Source organism: Microcebus murinus, chromosome 21 (assembly GCF_040939455.1).
Source record: "Microcebus murinus isolate Inina chromosome 21, M.murinus_Inina_mat1.0, whole genome shotgun sequence".
NCBI classification, from domain to species: domain Eukaryota; kingdom Metazoa; phylum Chordata; class Mammalia; order Primates; family Cheirogaleidae; genus Microcebus; species Microcebus murinus.
In genome coordinates, this window is record NC_134124.1 from 28181654 (window position 1) to 28204251 (window position 22598).

Genomic DNA, 22598 nt, shown 5'->3' on the forward strand with positions numbered 1-22598 from the left:
GAGCATTAAATGCATATGCACTTACACATAGACACGTACATTCTCACACTCATACAGTCATACACACCTGCACACAAGCATGCATACCTTTGTAAAAGTCCTACCCTGGGATTCTATTCTGGTTTAACTGGTCTGTGGTGGAGCGTATATACCAGTATTTTTCATCAATACTTTTAACCCTTCCATACTGCCTTATAATTTTATATGCAACTAAGTTTGAAATGCTCCTGTATATAAATGACAGAAACTGAATGGAATAAATATTAAAATGCTCTTTAGATTGAGATTTAAAAGAACTGGGTTCTAATTCTGAACTTTCTGAAGATAATTTGTTTTTCTATACATTTTCTTCATTTGAAAAATAAAATAATTCTATTAGAACTAGGTCTAAAAATCCTTGGAGTTCTAAGATAACGTGACTATAAATACTAAAGCCGTTTTACATTTCTCCTTTCTTAAGCCATTTGAATCAACATTTGCAGATAGACTTAATATGACAGATTCCCCCCTGAAGGGGTATTAGATTAATGGATGGTTGGAGATAGTTGATATATCCCATCCCCAAAGTAAAGCTTTATCAGACATCCTGAAAGGGATCTGGGTACATTAGGGAAAATAATATTTCCATTCCAGATTCAATACTGATCCATCAAATCTGTTCATCTGCTGTCAGCAGAAGTTAATGCCAGATGCTTGAGAGGCAAGCCGGAACATTCCTGAATGCCACCAGTTAACTGTGCAAAACTTGACTGTGGGGAACAATTCTCCCTGGTTCCTCCAGATACTGTTCAGACATTATGAACTATTAGCTTTAATTACACTTTCAGTAGTGTAGCTATGAGAACTGGGAAGGGCCACCCCCAAATCCAAGCTGTAAAAACCCAGTCACACAGTTTATCAGCTCCAGTACAGATAAATGTTGCAGTGTATTCTAAATAATCCCAAGAAATTATTCTGTAGTCTGTGCCAATTTATTGCCTGCTTCTGGAACAGTAGTGCTTTAATGAATTTCAACTTTTATAAAATGTAGATTTTGATGGTTTGGTTAGGGAATAAATCCAAATAACTTCAGGTTCAGAGTCAATCCATATGAATGCATAAAACATGTATATGTTCTTGTTTAAAATATGTTTTTTAAAATGTTATTTGCAGTTCAATAATGGGGCAAAGTAAGGTTTTAGCTGTAATGATGGCAATAGAAGCTATATTCACTGCCAATGGTGCTTGTTTTGGCTTCTCTAAGGTTGAAACTAACTCAGAGCCTGAATAGGCAACTTCATGGGAGATGGAGTGCCAAGTGCTCCAAGGCCTAAATCAAATAAAGATCTAGTTAAGTGCCTAATGAACCTCTCAAACAGATGCAGACAGTTTCAATATGCTAACTAGTGTATAAGATTATTAGGTAGAGAGTGCAACATAAAATTGTATTAAGGCATAGCACAAGATATGGAAAAAGAACAAAAGGAAAAGAAATGCTTTTAATAATGCTGTTGGACTAAACTTCAGATCAATCATTTAGGATATGTATATTCTGAATGGCTTCTTTCTAAAAATACTATCAAAGATAATTTAGACTGAAATGGAATAATAATTTTCAGTTTTTTCAGAGCCTCTTAGATGTCTTTCTTTCTTTCGTTTTTGATTCAGAGAAAACAAAATTGTTAAACTTCTAACAATGTCCATCAGTTAAATCTGATCTTTTAGAAAAAGAAACAGCTATCATCTTTTAAAGGTTTCCACCTAGTGGTAAAGTTATTATGAGCAAGAGGTAGAATCTGAATGATTAAAGCAGACACAAACACTAACATTAGACGATATTTCAACTTGTGTGTTTCATGACGTTCAGAATTATGCATTAAACACATTCAATGCCAACAGTAGAGATCACTAAACAGTGCCTCATGGTAAGGTCACTTTCCTCCTTTAGGTTTACAAAGATTGCTGCTAAGACACAGAGGTGTCTTAACTTTATGAAACTATAAGCAGTGGTTTGTATGCATTCTTTAGCATAAAAGAAAAAAAAGAATTAAAAATTAAAAACAAAAGATGCAGCATATAAAATAGCAGTTCTTTTTGGGATTAAAAATAAAAACTGGCTTATATAAAGTCATCAGCTTGTTCATAGTGAAGAGCTATAAACTCTTATAATTAACTGACTATGTAAATAGGGCAAGACCACCTTTCCAGATCTTCATTTCATGCTCCATAAAATAAGGGGATTGAAATTAAATGTGGGGCTACACAACAGTTGTCATGGGCCACTTTGGTTCTTGAGTGTGTTCTGTTTAATCTGCACATGTTAAAGGAGGAGGAGAAGAAGCAGGAGGATTGGAAGGAAAAAGAGCATTTTCAAGCTTAAAGGTAGAACTGTCCAAGGTAGAAGATTCTATATCAGGTACAAACACTGTACAAATAGTCACTGTACAAACAGTCACTCTACACAAGCTGTTCAAGGTAAAACAGTCAGTTTATACCAGGCCCCAGTCACGATGAGTCTCTTTCCACACTAGCTGTTTTACTATTTATATCTGGGCTTTGAAGACATTTGGGGCTGTGTCTCCTATTCTGAACGATTTCTAAGGTGACATGCAGATTTAACTTATTTCAGAGTCTTCTAAGTGTCTTGCAAAATCAACATTAGTGGCTAATAGTTATTAAGTTTTAATATTATCTGTATCAATATTATCTAATATTATCTGAATTATACAATACCTTGTCTAATTCCATCCTCACAACCACCCAAGTGGGTAGACATCTATCATTTGTCTTTCACCACTGAATGAAGAAACTAAGGTTATAAAAGTTAAATAATTTGCCTTAAGTCAGATAGCCGGCAAGTGGCAGGGCAGCGATTCTGATCTATTGGAACCCAGGACTCAAGCCTTTACCCTCCCAAAGTTTTTTTTTTTTTAACATTCCAAATTAGATGTCATCTATATTGTATAGTTGACTGGTCACTCTCTACCTACCTTCTCAATATATCTCAATTTTGGTGATACATGGATGGAAAAAAAAGGAGGTCATCTTTTGACTTTGCAATGTTTGTCACATCTCAGTACCAGTGTGATTTATGCCACTGAATCATATTATATAAGGATAAGCACAAAGAAAAAGGCAGGGAACTGACATAAGTTTTTCCCACATGATTCTGTCACAACTTCAATATTAACTTTGTGCAACAAAATGTTCCTAAGGATTTAGAATAGAATTTGAAATTTCTCTAAAACAAATGGAGCATTTGGGTGGCATATGATCATGAAATGAGTCCTGTGATTATAAGGGTGATTTTCTAGTTTACCATTGGAATAAAAGAGTTCCATCGATCATATGATGAAATAAAAACAACATGGGCTTTAAATGTTTATATTAAAGACTAACTCCTCTTCTAAACATACATATTAACAACATTTTTGGGATACTGTGAGGAGGAAGAGGAGCGAAAAATTAATTTGGATATTTTCTGTGTACAGTCATGTGTAAGAATCACAAATCTAATGATTAAAATGAAAGAATTACCATAGAAACTTACACGTTACATAGCACATTCCAACAAGATATGTTGTACATTAATCATACTCAATGTGCGTGATTCAGATTAGTTGACTTTAAAGGAAAGGGAAACATAGTGATTAAAAATTCCACATTGTTTTTCCAATAACTTTTTATTATGTTGTATTTGTGAGAAAATTGCTAAAATCTGCCTTGAAATGGTAATGGAATTCTAAGCACATTTAGGCACCAGAACTCACTGTGCATTTGAAATTGCTCCATACTTTGTCCTAAATAAACTGACCATTAGGGTTACTAGTCTTCAAGCTAGGACTTTCTGACCTATTGGAAATTCAGATCTTCGCTTACTTTGTACCGCAGCGTCCTGTCCTGGTCCTCCAAGGATGTAGCACAAGATGTAGGAAGCAATTGTGAGCTTGGGAAGAGATGAAGCCAGAGAGAGCAAGATTAGCTTCTTAAAACTTTTCCTTTTCTCCTTTTTAACATTAGTGTTTCCCTGCATAATGAGTTAACAGAATGAGATAGAGAAAAATTCTCCCTTAGTTTGGAAAGTTGAACCTTTTTCTTTCCTTGCTCAGGTGATAGCATTGACACTTCACACAGAGGGCTAATTTACATTTAATGCCTTGGAAATTAATTACAGAGAATAAAGATAATTGTAAAAGTACCCCCCTTATGCACTTCCAAAAATAAACAAACAAACCACATCATGATTACTAAGCAGCCATCTAATGCTTCATTTTATGCACAGTGGGAAGGGCACCAGTAGTCTGGAAAGGGATGGAGGGAAAGAAGAGAGGATACTAATTTGAAATATGTAACAGCAGAGGCAGTTTTATGCGGTAATGACCTGCAGCTTCCCCAGCAGGAGCGGAAGTCCTCAAAGCTTTATGCATGGAGTCCAAGGACGTGCTTACTGGAATTTGGGTCTAGCCAGTCAGCCAAATGACTTAAAAAATAATTTAACCAAGTTTGAGATTTTTACTATGCCAGTGGGTGGGTATGCCGGGAATAAGCATCTTGCTTTTGCTGTTATGATGAACTGGATATGTCTCATTCAGACAAATTCCCCTGACTAAATTAACTCCGTTCCTTTCATAGAGAATACTAAGACTCATTTACCTTGGGAAGAGGAGTCATAATAGGACCAAGTTTATGATATCGTTGTAGGAAAAAAAATAGTGGAGAGATATATCCCTTTTAAATGTTGCCATTTACTTTCCATGTGGGAACTAAAATCCCAAATGATCACCTTGTCAGACATCCCAAATGTTCTCTATCAAAACACTATTGGAATTATGATATGTAGAGGGCAAACAGGAGTAGCATAATTTCTGTTCAAATATCAGCTTATCAATGAGGTCTTCACTCCTTGACTTTTATTTAATATAAAAACTTTTTTCTCCTCTATTTCACAACTATTAATTCCAGTCGACATGTATTATCCTTCTTTTCTTATAATCAGCTGATCTTTATTTACTTACTTATTTGTTTATTTATGCTCTGCCCCACTTGAATACCATTTTCATGATGGCAAAGAATTTTGCGGGATATATCTGCAGCTCCTAGATCACCGCCTGGCACTCAAATATTAGCTGAAAGAATAGCAGGCTTCAACTAGATACACTTTATTTTATAATATTATCATACAGAATACAATCATACCCTAACTCTACTAATCTATATAGACAAGGCATCTCAGCAGTTAAGAGAGCTTTGGGTTACTCCATCTTTAAAAAAATGAAGAAATTCCAAAAACAGTGGTATGAAACATTTAAAATGCACTGAAGTGTTATGCCAACCAAAATTAATTTTTCAAATTGAAATGAACAGTGCAAAGGAATTAAGTTATCATAAGGTATTCCCCAGATTCCTAGAACACTGCTTGGGAGTTCACTACAGATGAAAATGAAGCTTGAATTTAAAGTTCTCAGACTGTCTTCCTACAATCATGACAGTACGCATAACCTCATTTGTCAATAACATCAGCAGCGTAAACTTAGTTTTTGTTGTTGATATAAAGCACAGACCAAATTTCTCTTTGTCACTGATTCTCCCCATGCCCCACCCCAAAACAGGTGTTGGAACTTCACTACAGCCCACCTGAAAAATCTTCATGTCACGCCACCAGCCTTCAGAAGATACATGACAAATTACTAGTGTAAGTTCTAGACATCCAAACGCTAGCTAAAGAACTGGAGAAATTGGTTATGTTAGGCTGGGTAGTTGGCTTCAAAGTGGTCGTGCCCAACCAATCTGTCAAAGTCTCATGCCCAGTCAAATAAGGCACATGTTGGGTAAGGTGTGTAAATGAACTAAAAATTTAATTTTTGAACTTATTTTTTTTCAATGTGTCTTAGTTTTGTGTGGCTGCTGTAACAAATTATCACACATTTAGTGACAAAACAACAGAAGTTTATTGTCTAATAGTTCTGGGGATCAGAAACTCGAAGTTAGTAACATCAAATTGAAATCAAGATATTGGCAGGGCCATTAATCTCTTTAGAGGCTCTAGAAGAGAATCTGTTTTTAACTCTTCCATCCTCAGTAGCTGCCAGCATTCCTTGGCTTGTGGCCACAATGTTTCAATGTCTGCCTCCATGGGCACATTGCCTTCTCTTCTGTCTCAAATTTCACTTCTCCTCTCTCTTATAAGGACACTTGTGATTGCATTTGGGGCCTTCCTGGGTAATATAGAATACTGCCCTAGTCTCCCTTTCTCCTTAAATGAATTACATCTGCCAAGTCCCTTTTTGCTATAAAAGGTAAAATTCAAAGGCACTATGGATTGAAATGTGGACATCTCCTGGGAGAAGGCATTATTCAACCTACCACAGCCTACCATCTGGCCCACAGAGATTCACACCTGCCCCATGTACAAAATATATTCAGCTCACCCCCAGAATCCTAAAAGTCTCAACTCATTATAGCATTATCTCAAGTCTAAAATTTCATCTCAATATTATGAGCTCAAAAGTCCCAAATCTCATCCTCTAAATAACCTAACTCAAGTATGAGTCAGAGTCTGGGTATGATTCATCCTTTGGCAAAATTTCTTTCCATCTCTGGGTCTATGAAACTAGGACACAATGATCTGCTTCCAAAATAAAATGGTAGGGAAGACATATCATAACAGTTATATACATGCACAATCCAAAATGATGAAAAGAAAGAAAAAAAGGAGTAACTAGTCCACAAACAATTTCGAAACCCAACCAGGCCATCTCCAGCAGATTTCAAGGGTTGTGAATAAAAGACTCTGCCTTTGAGACCCAACACTCCAGCCTCTGCATCCACAGCTCCAGCTTCAAGCCCTGCACCGTGGCTCTGGTCTCTGGACCCAGTGCCTTTCACTTGGAGTTACACTTCCTTCATTCCATCCTGTCTCTGTCCCTTTCAGGCCAAGCTGGCAGTATTTCTGTTGGTATAACATTTCTTGAATCCTTTTGTGTCGTACAGATTCACGCCATTGGACAAGAGGGTGGTCCACCCACATTTTCTGAATAATCCCATCTTTATTCCTGGCTTCTGCTGAGATGGTTGAGTAGACCCATAAGTCTCATGATTACTCTCTTCAAAGAGCCCTCTATGTGAAGGAATACTCTGATTTTTTTTTGATCATTTTGAGTCACTAGTCAATGGTTGTCCAGCTATACTATTGGCTTTATTTTCAGACCTCACTTTTCTAACAGTAAATATCACAATTTTAACATTTTTTTTTGCAATCTGGATAGGTTGAGAATTTTCAAAATCATCAAATCCTCATTCATTGTGAGTAAACAGTTCTTCCCTCACTTTTTTCTCTTTCCTTTCACATTTTACTACAAGCAAGAAGAAACTAGGCCACACCTTGAATGCTAATCTTGGAAATCACCTCAGCTCAATACCCAAGTTCATCGCTTATGAGTTTTGTTTTCCATTTCTTTCTGAGCTCTTACCAAAGCGCCTTGAGTGTCTATATTTTTACCAACAGTCTGTTCAAGCCAATCTAGGCTTCTTCTGTTATGCACCTTAAAATTATTCCAGTTTCTTCCAACTACCCAGCCCAGAAACACTTCTACATTTTCGGAAATTTGGTATGGCAGCATTCAACACTCAGTATGAAAATATATTTAATTTTCCTGTGGCTGCTGTAACCAATTAGCACAGTCATTGGCTTAAAACAACAGAAGTATATTCTTCCACAGTTCTGGAGCCCAGAAGTCTGAAATCAGAATCACTGGGTTGAAATACTGGTGTCAGTATGATCACACGCCCTCTGGAGGTTCTAGGAGAGAATATTTTCCTCTACCCCTCTTCCAGCTTCAGAAGGCCAACATCTTCACACCTCTCCCTGCTACATCTTCACACTGCCTATTGCCTTTGTGTGTGTAATCTCTCTCTGTTCCTACTCTCTCTTATAAGGATACAGGTGATCTCATATAAACCCTTGGATAATCCAGAAAATCTTTATTTAACATTCTTAATCACATATGCAAAGACCCTGTTTCCATGTAAGATAACATTTACAGGTTCCAATGATTAGGTCCTATTATGTTATTGGAAATTAAAAAAAAAAAAAACAACATAGTGTCTGACTTTGCATTCAATATAACTCAATAGCCTTTGTTGCTTTTGTTGTCATTGTCTTTTTCTTCTGAGGGAAGAACACAATATGCTCCCACTCACTCTTCCAAACTTATCAATACCCCAGCCTTCTCTGTCTTCATAAATGGCATTATCAATTGCTTAAGCCTAATACTTAGGCATGATCATAAATACTCCCTCTTTTACCTACTACACTTAATGCATCAGCAAATAACTACCTCTCTTCTTTTCTAGTTCTACTATTCTTTTCCAACTATGGTCATTTCTCTCCAGGACATTAATAGTAACTTGTAACTATCCCCAGCTTCCACTCTGGCTTCCCAACAATTCACTCTCCCTCCAAGCAGCCAGAGTATGATGTTTTAAGATTCCAGCTCATGTCACTCCCTTGCATAACACCACACACTGGCTTCCCACCATACCTGGAATAAAACCTAGTGTGCTACCTATACTTAAAATGTTCCATATAATCTGTAACCCAATACATTCATTTTGCCTCATTATTGTGGGATTCCATCTTAACACACAATAAACTATTCATAAAGGAAAGAAAATGTTTGTAAAATAGAAATATGTTGTACTTTTAATAACATCATTTCATTCTGCATTTTACCTTGCCTTAAAAATAATATCTTCAAATCTCTTTTACAGGATATTTAGAAATATGTGGTTTCAAGTGCATTTAGATGAACCTTGGGTTTATTGCTTAGTCTGTGACAGATATTTTACTAGCATTAGTTTGTGACCTACTACTGGCTTATCAATTACCTGATAAAATGTCACTTTTGTCCCAAGTTCTCATGGCTGGATCAAAAATCAACAGTGATTTATACAATACCTGCATTGTTTCCAAGTGTATATACACGTAGCAACTTGGGAAAAAACATATATACATATATTTCTTCTGAACTTGTTAAAGCATCTTGTTTTCCACTCTTGTCACTCAGTGCCTCCAAAATAAAAGCGAATTGGAAATTACAAGTATCTCAAAGTAAAAATGACAATTTACAAAAAAAAAACACACAAAGCCTCAGAAAGTTATAAACATCTTTGGTGGTAGCCAAAAATACAAAATTTAAAAATTATGCTTTTTGAGTATCAGATTGATAATTATAAGTTTAATACCTATTATTGCAAAGGTATAAAAATATAGTATTTTTTAATACAATGTACTTGTAGTATAACATCAGCATAGCTATGTTGCAGTTATTTGTCAATAATCATCAATTCTTTCAAAATGATCATACCTTTGAATATAGCTCTTCCTTTTAAACTAATAAAATTCAGATATGTGCAAGAAAATTTATGCATAAGGACATTTGTTATTTCATTATTTACAAGAAGAAAAAATTTTTAAAAATATGACCCTAAAGGATTGAATAAATAAATTATATTACATCCACAGGCTGAAATACTACATGGTTATTTGAAATCATGCTTGAGAAAAACATTTTATGACATTAGCAAATCTTAATGGTAAGTAGTTAAAACAATTTAAACAATTGTTATGTGCCTTCTGTTGCCAGTTTTGTGAGACACACACATATAAAAGCACAATTCTGAAAGTAAATTGACATACACAAAATTATTAATAATAATGAAGGCATTAATTATGACTTTCATTTTCTCCTTAATATTTATTTCTCTTTTCAAAATTTTGTAAGAACCATGCACTATTTTTCTGATATACTTGCTATTGAAAATACTAAGAAAAATCTATGCACTATTTTAAAAATAGCTAATGGAAAGGTCAAAAAAGGCCCTTATAGTATCAGAATCCCAGAAACTTTCATGTAAAAAAACTGAATGTTCTTTTTCTTTTTTCTGCTATAGGAGGGGGAGAAAAATTAGATAACTAGGGGGTCAGGAAAAAAAAAACATATATGAGAATTGATGACTCTTACCTATTATCTCAGTCAATGACACAGAATCAATATTTTTCAAAATCAGTAAAATTACATACAGGCATTATACACAGTAAGCTACATAGTCAAGTATTAGCTATGTTAACACACTACAGCAACAACAAAATAAAATATGTACTTGTAGTATAACATAATAGGACTTGTCCTATAACATAATAGGACCTAATAGGACCAAATTAAATCAAAATATTGTAGATTGAACATTTCATTGAGTGGTGCTTTGAGGTATATAAATGGGGAAGGGAGATGTTAATTACAAAGATGAATAACTCCTTAATTCATAGAGTGCTAATCGTGTCATACTTAGTATTCATTGTATTGGGTACAGTTGGGAAAAATCATCCAAATTTAAGTTTTGGGGGAAATGTTCACATTGTATTAATATTTTTGAGTGCCTATTTTGCAACATAAAAATCTTATATTAGCTTTTAACAATTTAACATATAACAAAAGACTCATAAAAAATAAACTAATTTTTAAAAATGATAATCCATTCACATGAAAGGATTTATAAATAATTAAAAAAACTACCTGTTCTTATTTTCTTTCTATATACTTCCTCAACCATATTCTATTCCTTCTTTATTGTTTTCCTCTGTCAGAGCCAGAAGTATAATTAGTACCAGCTACATAGGGCCATCAATTAATAAAACCTAAGTCAGATGCCTTCTAGCTCTCCATGCTTCTTTTTTTTTTTTTTTTTTTTTGAGACAGAGTCTCACTTTATTGCCCAGGCTAGAGTGAGTGCCGTGGCGTCAGTCTAGCTCACAGCAACCTCAAACTCCTGGCTCAAGCAATCCTCCTGCCTCAGCCTCCCAAGTAGCTGGGACTACAGGCATTCGCCACCATGCCCGGCTAATTTTTTGTATATATATATTAGTTGGCCAATTAATTTCTTTCTATTTATAGTAGAGACGGGGTCTCGCTCTTGCTCAGGCTGGTTTCGAACTCCTGACCTTGAGCAATCCGCCTGCCTCGGCCTCCCAGAGAGCTAGGATTACAGGCTTGAGCCACTGCCCGGCCTCTCCATGCTTCTTGAAGGGTATTCTCTGTGAAAAGAGTCCATATCAGATCCAAGAGAAATGGGAAGTTATCCACTGACTCAAAATTTGCTTAAATAAGTACTTTTATGTGCACACTATGTATAGGGATTAACTTCCCTTGTTTGCACATTAGTTTAACAGATAACATTCATTTCATCATAACAGCAACTAGAAAACCAAAATCACAATCTAGATAATAATAAAACCATATAAATAGTCACATGTATATTTTCAGCTTGCTTTAATATCAGTAAGAGCCTCTACATTAACGTTCTAGTTAGATCTATCATGAATAATTGCAAAGGGGCCGAGGGAGGTGGCTCACACCCATTATCCCAGCACTCTGGGAGGCTGAAGAGGGAGGATGGCTTGAGCTCAGGAGTTTGAGAGCAGCCTGAGAAAGAGCAAGATCCCCGTCTCTACAAAAACTAGAAGAAAATTAGCTGGGCATAGTGGCGCATGCCTGTAGTCATAGCTACTTATGAGGCTGAGGCTGGTGGATCGCTTGTGCACAGGAGTTTGAGGTTGCTATGAACTAGGCTGAAGCCACTGCACTCTAGCTTGAACAACAGAGTGAGACTCTGTCTCAGAAAACAAATAAACAAACAAATAAAAACAAAACAAAACAGAAAAACAGTAGCAAAGGACTCAGGAATCTAGGTTAGATGATGAATATGAATGGTTTAGTCAGCTTTGCTAACATTCTACTCCTCTACCCATTTCTCTGCTTTCAGAAGCTAATTGACCAATCAATTCTGGAACTGTCCTGTAGGTCTTCTACATTCCTATCCTCTTTCACAGCTATTATACTTCCATTATAATAAATGGTATTTACAAATTAGTCCCCTTCACTCCATGGAGATTATAGCTCCATTAAAACAGGGAAAACATTCTTCATCTTTGTTTGCTTGAAGTCAATGGAAGTGGCTGGCATATAGACAGTAGGGGTTCACAAATAATATTGAAAAAACGGATCATAATTACAGTGATATTTTGAAGATGTTATAGAAAATTGAAATTGTAAAAATTAATGATGGTGCCCCAAACAACTCTGGCCATTTACTTTTGAAAGTAATTCAGGTTTAAAATAAGTTCTCCATTAAGCTTATATTAGAAAGAAAAAAATGATATTTATACAAATCCAATTATGAAAAATGTAAAGAAGATGTAAAATGTTTATCCTAGAAATTACAGAAAAATTTAAAATATTTACTGAAAGCATAGGGAATTAAATAAGTTGATCAAATAAACTCTGCCTTAGTTTACAAAGACATTAAATTGGAAAAATACCTCACAATTTTTATGTGTTAAATATATATTAACTGCAGAAGGAAAAATAGCATCTTGATCTACCTACACCCTAATTGCTAAATAACAGAAATACATGCATCGAACATAAATGCATCAGAACATAATTCTGAACTTAACTTTACAAGAAAAATAAATAAAGCAATGAACATAATTATTTTACCTACATTTGTCTTGTAAATACATTTGGGAGAGTGAGAAAATGTCTGCTGTACTTACGCTTAGACAATTCCAACTTTCCCCATTCCCTAGGTAATAATATGGTGTTTTGGCTTATTTGTGAGCATGTAGCTTCTTTTCCTAGAATCCAACCCAAACAAACAGATCCTTATGCAATCTGTTCAAGCTCTTTAATATAAATAGAAGATTAAAAATAAATCTATATTACCAATGTTGGTATTTGTGTAGCTAGTTTTCTATTCTATTCTTGAATTCCTTTTTTTTTTTTTTTTTTTGAGACAGAGTCTCACTTTGTTGCCTAGGCTAGAGTGAGTGCTGTGGCATCAGCCTAGCACACAGCAACCTCAAACTCCTGGGCTCAAGCGATCCTTCTATCTCAGCCTCCCAAGTAGCTGGGACTACAGGCATGAGCCACCATGCCCGGCTAATTTTTTCTATATATATGTTAGTTGGCCAATTAGTTTCTTTCTATTTATAGTAGAGAGGGTCTCGCTCTTGCTCAGGCTGGTTTCGAACTCCCGACCTCGAGCAATCTGCCCGCCTCGCCTCCCAGAGAGCTAGGATTACAGGCGTGAGCCACCGCGCCCGGCCTTGAATTCCTTTTTATTGGGACATGATTTAGAGGACCTAAATTAGTGAGCACCTAAAAATCTACCTGGACGTGAATCCTTCTTTCAAATATTAGCTGTAAAATCTAAGCTTCAATTAATGTCTATTATCAAATTAAAGGATATTGTTAGTTTTCACACTTCAGTTCTCAGCTTAATGCTTTAACTACTCTTATTAGGGGCTCTTAGCACATCAAAAAAAGGGATCAGCAAAACAAATGATTAGTCCTCTGGTCAATTTGCTAGACTTCCATGGTAGTTTGATTTGTTAAAGATGCACTTCTAATAATTGTAATTATCATTTTAAGGAAACTCATTATAACATAAACACAAACATATAAATCCAGGCAACGTGTAATATAATTTGCTGCTATACATTCTCTATACACAAGAGTACCCAAAGTCATGTATAGATATCTATTATTTTCTATTGCATAAAACTATAAAAATCATCACTTTATAATTCAAGTTAAATTGCCAAATTCCATATTTTGGTTTCCAAATCCTCTTTTCTACAAACGTTTATCTCTGTAACAAAAGGAAATGTATGTCTTCTTAAAAGAAGAAAAACATCATATGAAATCTTACTGTCTGGATTTTCTTTTGACATCCAAGAAAACATAAAGGGAAAGATTTTATGTCTATTGTTTACAAATGCCTATAATGACCTATAGGTCATTGAATGATAACAATTAACTGTTTCATTTTTCCTAATTGGTTTATGCCAAGTTAACCAACAAAAAATCAGTCATCCTACACACTAGAGGAGGCTCCTTTACTTACAAATTTTAAGGTTTTTTGTTTTGTTTTGTTTTAACCAGTAAATTATACATAAGATTGTGCAATGAATTTACTTTCCAATTAATTTGTCTATTGTAATCAGTCTGTTAGGGGAGCTAACTCATTTAACGCTACAGGCAGTTGCTTAGAAAGTCTTTAGGGAATTGACCACTTCATTGCAGTTAAAAGTATATTATTTGGAGGCATAAATGGGTAAATGGATATAAGATCTCCTTTTATGTTTGGACCTTGGTACTACGTTGCAGTAGGCCACACTCCCACTGTTAGCCTTAATAAGATTAGTTTGGGTATTATCAAAAGAACAATTAACACCTGCTGATATGATCACAGATGGTATCAAAGAGTAAGAGGAACTCAATTTTACAGGGACACTCATCTCAGGCTTTTATACTGGGAGTGCCAGCACAAAAATGGCTACAAAATTCAATTACATTATTCTGTGTAACTGTTAATGGTACATAATCAAAACTGGTATAAAATTAAATGTCTTTTCTAGCTTGCTTAATTCTGAGGAAGGGGGTCTTATTTGATTGTCTGCTAATACTAGCTCTCTGACTCTGGGTACGTTATTTAATTTCTCTGAGCATTGGTTTCCTTAATTGCAAAATTGAGACCAATAACAGCACCCAGATCCCAGGATGGTTATAAGGATTAAATGTGATAATTCAGGTTCAAGGCATTACCTTGCTCCTAACATATAAATCTGAGTCCTTATTATACTCAGTTTTACAATGTTATCATTAATGATTTTGTGGACTCTACAGGAAAGCTTCAATAAATATGAACTTAGAAATACTTTGCTTTTGATAGGTACCATTAGCCCAATTTCCAAAGAAGGTATATAATTTTAATTACGAAGTGATTGTAAATTTTATTAAATGCCTTTCAACTTTGTAGGTATTTTTTCTTCTACTAGTGGAATATACTTGATTTACAGATTAGATTTAGAATAATTTACTAGTAAATCTAGTAAATCATTGTTTTAATATATTGCTATTTCATTTTGCTAATAGTTTCTTTGCCTCAATTTTAAGTGAAATTATTATATTTTTTATAGTAGTATCTATGTCTATTTTGTGTTTAGGGTTCTGCTAGCCTTATAGCATGAATTAAGGATATTTAAGGCTTCCCTAGGTTTTGAGACATTCAGATAACATAGGAGTTATCTATTCATTGACTTTTATAGAAGTTTATATCGGCGTTTATGAGCAAAGGGCAGGGAATGAAAGGGTTAAAATAATTGACTTCTTTATCTACTTTTCTTTGATTACTTGTATGTTTAATTATAAGTTGGTTTGGAAATTTATATTTTTCTAGAAAAAAATCAGAGGTATAGAATTCTAGGAAAGCCAAGAAAGCTGGAAAAACAAAGTAGAATATAGAATCTGGTTCTTTGAAGGAATATTCAACCAATTTTGATGATAGAAAATAACCTTTCGAAAATTGATTTCTTTTTAAGTTTCACAAAGAAATTTCAAATGTGTTCAATAATATATCATTTGGTACTTACAAATTTCATGAAAAATTGTTTTAAAGACAAGAGATAGTAATTGGGTAAATTAGATGACTTATCTAAAATCAGATGATCAGAACTATCTCACATCCTCTAGTATTCTCATTTCAAGAAAATCAGAAAACAAGTGTTGGTAATGAAATGGAGAAACGGGACACTTGTGTTCTATGGTGGTACAGCCTCTATGAATATCAGTACAGTGGTTTCTCAAAAAATTAATGATAAATTTACCATATGATCCACCAATTCTACTTCTGGGTATATACCCAAAATAACCCAAAGCAGAACCTTGAAGATAAATTTGTATACCCATGTCCAAATCAGCATTATTCATAATAGTCAAAAGGTGAAAGCAACCCAAGTGTCCATCAATGGATGCATAGATAAACAAAATATGGTATATACCCAAAATGGAATATTATTTGGCGTTAAAAAGGAATGAAATCATTACACACGTTACAACATGGATTAATCTTATAGACATTATATTAAGTAAAACAAGGCCACTACAAAAAGACAAATGCGGTCTGATCCCACTTATACAAGATACCTAGATTAGTCAAAGTCCTAGAAACAAAAAGTAGAATGGTGGTTACCAGAAGCTACCAGGGCCAAAGGGGATATGGAAGTTTTAGTTTTGCAACATGAAAAGAATTCTGAAGATGGGTGGTGGTAATGGTTGCACAATATAAATGTACTTAATATCACTGAACAGTTCATGGTTAAGATGGTGAATTTTATGTTGTGTATATTTTACCATAACTTCAAAATTTGTTTTTAAAAAATGGTCAGAAAGTGACAGAGTCAAGCCAAGGAACAGCCTCCTGAGCCAAAGGCTTTTTAACTATTCTTGGCCACTCTAAGCTGAACAGGGCATATTCCCTCCATCCCTAATCTCTAAGAAAAATGTTCAGAGTTTATCTTTGCTTTGTTCTGTCCTTTTATATATTAATAAAAGAAAAAAATAGGGAAGCTGACAAATAAGCTTAAGGCACCACCTAATAATATTCCCTCCAAAATAGGTTTTCATTCTATTAGAACATCCTCCTGGGGGAAGCCAGGCCTCACTCTCCTAACTCTTTACTGTGTGTACCTGTTTCTCTTCAACAGCCCTACTACAATCTAGTGTTACTTTCTTTACATCTCTCATTTTTCCATACTTTAAATATCTGCTTATTTTCCCTTTCCCTCTAAAATGGGAATCTCTGGATAATAATCAATAAAGGATTAAAGACCTATTTTTTATCCTCTATTTTTACTCTCGTGGCATGAGTTTCAAATGATTAGTGTTCTCTCTCCCCCAATTAGGCCATATGCTTTGCATACATGCAGCAGAGCCAATTGATCTCTGAGTATTTATTTTGTGTAAGGTGCTATACTTGATTCCATGAAGAGAGCGGTATAAAATTTTTATGAATAAAAGGCCCCAATTTTTTTTCTCATTGAGCTCACATTGAACAATACACAATATAAAGAAATGTAGTCCATATTATGCTCATGTGATAAGGGAAAATAAAGCAGAATAGAAGATTTAATGTGGCTGCCTATGTAAGAAAAGGAGAATATTATTATTTCATGGGATTTTATAATTTTAATGACTACATATACCTATCCAAGTAAAAAGACAAAATGTTCAATAAATAATAGCTGTAGACTGTAATAATTATGATTATGAAGAAGAAGTAGAGGAGGAGGAAAGGGAGGGAAATTGTGTTTTCTTTATAAAACTATCACAAGAATTCAAGTGAATTACCAAAATTATAATAAATAGTCTTAGTACAAAAAATAGATATGGTACAGTGCCAGTTCTCTCTTTAAAACTTATATCAAGGTGACACTCACACATATTGGCTTTATATCAACCTTCCATGCCATAAGTGGGTGAAAGAGCCAAAGAAGCTGTGTCCTTGGGTTGCCCGTGGTTGGCCCCTTGCTCTTGATGGATTTACTTTCTTGCATCTTTTGATAAAACTAAATGCAAATCATATTCTGTTAAACTGTTACTGGGCAAACAATGGGCTTGCTGCACATAGAAGCCAATACCATGGCGCCAGCTTCTGAGAAAAGAAAAGCTTTATCGCAAGTCTATTTATTGGCAGGGAGACAGGAGGAAATGCTCAAATCTGTCTCCTTGAGCTGAGGTCTGTTTAGGCTTTATAAGCATAGCATAATGAGACATGATCTGATTGAATCTTGCCATGAAGTGATACTGGGAAGCATGATCTGACTAAATCCTGACATGGGGTGATAATAGGGCCTGATTTGATTGGATCCTGGATCCTGGATCCTGCCGTTGCATGGACTCTTCTTAATTCAGTCTCCATTCCTTGGTCCAAGCACTTAGATTCCACCTATGGTTGCACACTTGGCTCATCTGGGCATGCTCAGGCTATGTGGGCTTCAACCTGTGGTCCATGGCACAACTTTGTTACATAAAAGTTGAGCCAGATTGGTCTAGTGTGGTTAACAAAATTTCTTGGTGTCTTGTCAGCCTGACAGCCAACTTCTAACTAGAGTTGTGCTGCTGCTTTGGTAACATGAAGAGGTAATAAACTCCTCTGGAAATCAAGGTCTGCTAACTCCAGTGCCCACAGGAGCCAGACAGACAACATAAATAAGAGAATATCTAAGTAAAGAACTGAATGGAATGAGAGACAGAATGGCAGTGGCTGGCTAAATAATGCTCACTCCTCTCTCATAAAATCAAGTTAAGGATCTTGAGATGGAGAGATTTTCTTGGATTACCTGAATACATACAATATAATTGAAAATATCCTTATAAAAGGGAGACAGGAAGGTCAAAGACAGAGGAGATGTGACAAAGGAACCAGAAGTATGAATAATGTCCTTTGAAGGTGGAGCAAGGGACCACCGGTCAAGGAATACAGACGATCTCTAGAAGTGAAATTGGCAAGGAGACAAGGGTCTCCCCTAAAGCCTCCAGAAGGAAGGCAGAACTGCCAACACTTTATTTTTAAACTTCTGACCTCCAGAACTGCAAAGGAGTAAATTCATGCTGCTTTAAGTCACTATCTTCTCTCAAAGCCATCAAAATCAATGTCATAACAAAAATTCAACTTAAAAAAAATTAAAACACAGAAGAATAGCCAAGAAGAAAGCATTCAGGATTCAATCTAAACTAAATATTTCGGGGTTTTGACTACTGTTGAACTGTGATTTCCAGGAAAACATTTTGCTTACTATTTTATTTTAGCTAAAAATGCAATAAGAAGTACCATTTCCAGTATACATAATTTTATACCATCATCTATAAATGGTGTGAATAATAATTCTCTCTAATGATCATTCTAATTACTTTTTAGGTAAAACAGAAAAGAAGAGAGACAATGGGTCAATTCTTTGTCACTCATCATTGGTTTCTACCACTGCAAATTTATGTCTAATTTTTAGAGGCAGTCTTCCTAATCAGTTACAGTAAAATATGTTAGAAGTTCAACTTTTGCAATTAACTATGGTATGTGAGTTTCCTTGATTTTCAATATGAAATTTGCTTCTACAAATTATAATCAGTATAAATGGAAAGAACCATACCAGAAGAGACATATTCAAATTGCTATCTCTCTAAAATACTGATAAAGTAATCTTTTTAATCATATGCATATAGAACCACAGCTGAAATCTGGAATAAATATAGTAAGTCAAATTATTGTTTAATCAATAAAATTGTCCATAAAACTAGCCGATTTATTAACACATGGCAACTGCATGGTTAGCATTTCCTCCATATTAAGCATATGCATCAGTGCCAAAATAAAAGAATCATTGGCCTGAGTAATAAATAAAGAAGTAAAAGGTGCTATAACAAATTCACAACTTTTAAGAATGTGTAATGATCATCTTCAAATTCTCCAATACAATACCTTAAATCAAATAGAGTTATACTTAGCTAATATTTAATCCATTTTTTCTAATAAGTTTAGAGGTCACACTAATTAAGTTAATGCTCAAAACATAATGTAGAGTGCATTAGAAATATAAGTCAATCACAATCAGAACAGAACATGAACGATTCTCTTAGTTCAAATTAAGAATTCCTTGCTGGGGAACTTCTATTTCTGAACCAAACAGAGTAACAGGGTCATGATATATCCTCTTGCCAAAAACAACCAAAAATATATAAAAGAGAGAGAGAGAGAGAGAGAGAGAGAGAGAGAGAGAGAGAGAGAGAGAGAGAGAGAGAGAGAGAAAACACCCAACAAAGTGTATGAAACACTGGTTTGCGAAACACTGGATATCAGACAATGTGAGGAACAGTAATAACAAGAGAGATGAGAAATAAACCCTCATGGAGTGTGCCTCATGGGAGAGGTTTCAGGAAGAAGAATTGCAAAAGAATCAGATTGCAAAAAGATCCACAGATTGGAGACAGGACTCTTGAATATTTAACAGAGTACTAACACATGGTTGTAAGGAAACTACTCAAGGCAGGTGAAAAAGTCATCTGAAAGGAGAAGTGAGAAGAATACCTACAGCTCACACAGGGCTGGGAATATTGCTGTTCTCACCAGACTTGAAAACCTCCTATTTTTGCAAATCATGGGATCGAATATCAGAAGGTGTTTCCCTCATGAGTGGAAAACTAGACTGAATGCTGTTCTGGTTGTGCAAATGAATCTTAAAGTTAATTCCTAAAAAAATGAAGCTGTGTCCCAGTATCTTAATTGTGTCTCAGGTGAAACTCAAAAACATTAATAGAAATAAAAACATATTCACCAAAAAAGAAAAAGCAATTTCCAATGTCCAGCATCCAGTCAAAGATTACTGGGCATATAAAAGAAAAATATGGCTCATAGTGAAAAGAAAAACCAATAAACTGAACTCAACCCAGAACTGACTCAAATGTTATAATTAGCAGAAAAAGACCTTATGATAGTGGTTAAAATTGTATTCTATATGTTCAAAAAGTTAAGAAGAGCCATGGAAGATGTAAAAATAACCCAATTTCTAGAGATGAAAACCAAAATATCTGAGTCTAAAAAATGCACTGAATGAGACTAATGGAAGATTAAACATTGCAGAGGAAAAGATTAGTGAACTTAAAGACGGCAATAGAAGTAATCCAAAATTAAACAGGGGGAAAAAATAATTGTTTATGAAATGAAAAGAGTATCAGTGAACTGTGGGACAAATTCAAGTAGCCTACCCAACTATAGAAACATGAAAACTTCACTGAGCCATGATAGAATCAAATTTATCAAATCCAATGATAAAGAGAAAATCGTAAAAGAAATTTGGGGTGGGGAGAAGACATGTTACCTACAAGAAACAAAAATATGGATGAAGGTGACATCGTCAAAGTATTCACAACAACAACAAAAAAAACGCCTGTCAAATTAGAACTCTATACTCAGCAAAAATATATTTTAAAAAAAGGAGGTGAAGACTTTTTCTGACATACAAAACTGAAAGACTTCATCACCAACACTCACACACTGTAAGAATTGTTAAAGGAAAATAAGAAGTGAAATTATGGATCTATACAAAACATGAAGAACATTTTATTGTGCAAGATTGAACATCACCTGAGGGAAATGTTTCCAGAGTCAAATGCTTCAGGGCATGCTGAAAAGTTAATAAACCAGGCAAGGATGGTTTGACAAAGTATTCAGAAGTGTTTTATTTGACTCACTTTGCACCGATCCTGCATCCTTTTCCAGTTTACTTGAAGTTTACCATTCATCTATTGGCTCCTCACACTTTTGGTGTTCTTTTGGCTACCCTAAAGGCTCTAAATGCTCACATTTTTTTATCTGTTGCCCATGTGATGTATCCTTCCTCACTACTTTTCACAACATTTAGGCTGGCCATCGAATTTTCCTCAGTTGAAATGAAAGTACTCCACTTGACCTTGAGCCACATCTGTTTCTTGTAAGACTATAGAGGAATTAGCTGGTTCTCTCTTCTCTAAAAGTAAAACTACTGGGTAGAGAATTGAGAAATTAGGAAACAAATGAACAAGCTAATAGACTCTATATAGCTATGATTCTGTGTAGGCTGTCTTCCTGCCCCTCTGGCTCCATCTGTCCTCTTGGATGTATATTACACTTTGATGTTTAATGTTACTTACCGTGTTTCCCAGAAAATAAGACCTACCCATAAAATAAGCCCTAGCAGGATTTCTAAGTATTTGTTCAATAGAAGCCCTACCCAGAATATAAGACCTAGTGATGGGCGTGGCTATGCAGTGTATCTGCACAACCCATGCATTTCGTCGCGGAGTGGTAAAGAAGATGAGTAGCCCTTCTCATCTGCCCCAGGAGAGCTCTATTGCTCGACATGAGAGATTGGGGCCAATGGTTCTAAAGGAAATAGAGTTGCAAGAAATTCAGGATGGAATTCGGGGTTTGGAGAGTTATGATGATATTCCAGAAGAAGATGCTTAACTGTATTGGAATAAATGTAGATTGTTGTACTGTACTTAAAAAAAGTAATACATCCCCTGAAAATAAGCCTTAGGGTGTCTTCTTGAGGAAAAAATAAATATAAAATCCTGTCTTATTTTTGGGGAAACACGGTATATGGCTAACAATTGTCATGTGCCTTAATATATTCCTTCATATGATGAAGAGCCCCAGAGCATGTTTCCAACTATCTGTTATTGTGCCTAGCAGAGACCTTACAATTTTCAACACAGAAAATATTGCTAGGTCAACATGAACATGTCCTGAGGGAAGTATGGTGAGTTTCTGTTTATGCAGTCAATATTGGACTGTGAACCACATCAACCAATGGCTGTGGCTAAGACAGTGCCCATTGCAAGATCAGAGACTACCTTTTACTTTCTGGCATCAATATTTGGTTGAATAAACTTATATTGTATGAGCAGGCACCATAGGTTTTGATGCTTACAACAGAATCAAAGGATGCATGCCTTTGTCTGCCTCCAAAAGATGCAGCTCCTGAACTCATCAACTTGGGCAGTGGGACTGAGTATCTGTCCCAGTCTTTTATATTTGAATAAGAGGCCTTCATGGGCCATGTCCATGCCCTAGCTCTGAGTAAGCCTTTGTCCACATTCTAGCTCCAATGGAATCAGAAAGCATTTAGAAATCTGCTCCCAATTTAACAAGCACCTTAGCAAGATGCCAAAATATGTTTCCAT

The 22598-nt window shown here is 35.2% G+C and overlaps 1 long non-coding RNA gene across 1 annotated transcript in view; it reads left to right on the plus strand.

Annotated features, from left to right (window-relative positions):
• The window catches only part of LOC109729976 (uncharacterized), a 1977473-nt gene that overhangs the window by 325626 nt on the left and 1629249 nt on the right, over positions 1 to 22598 (plus strand). The window lies entirely within an intron of this gene.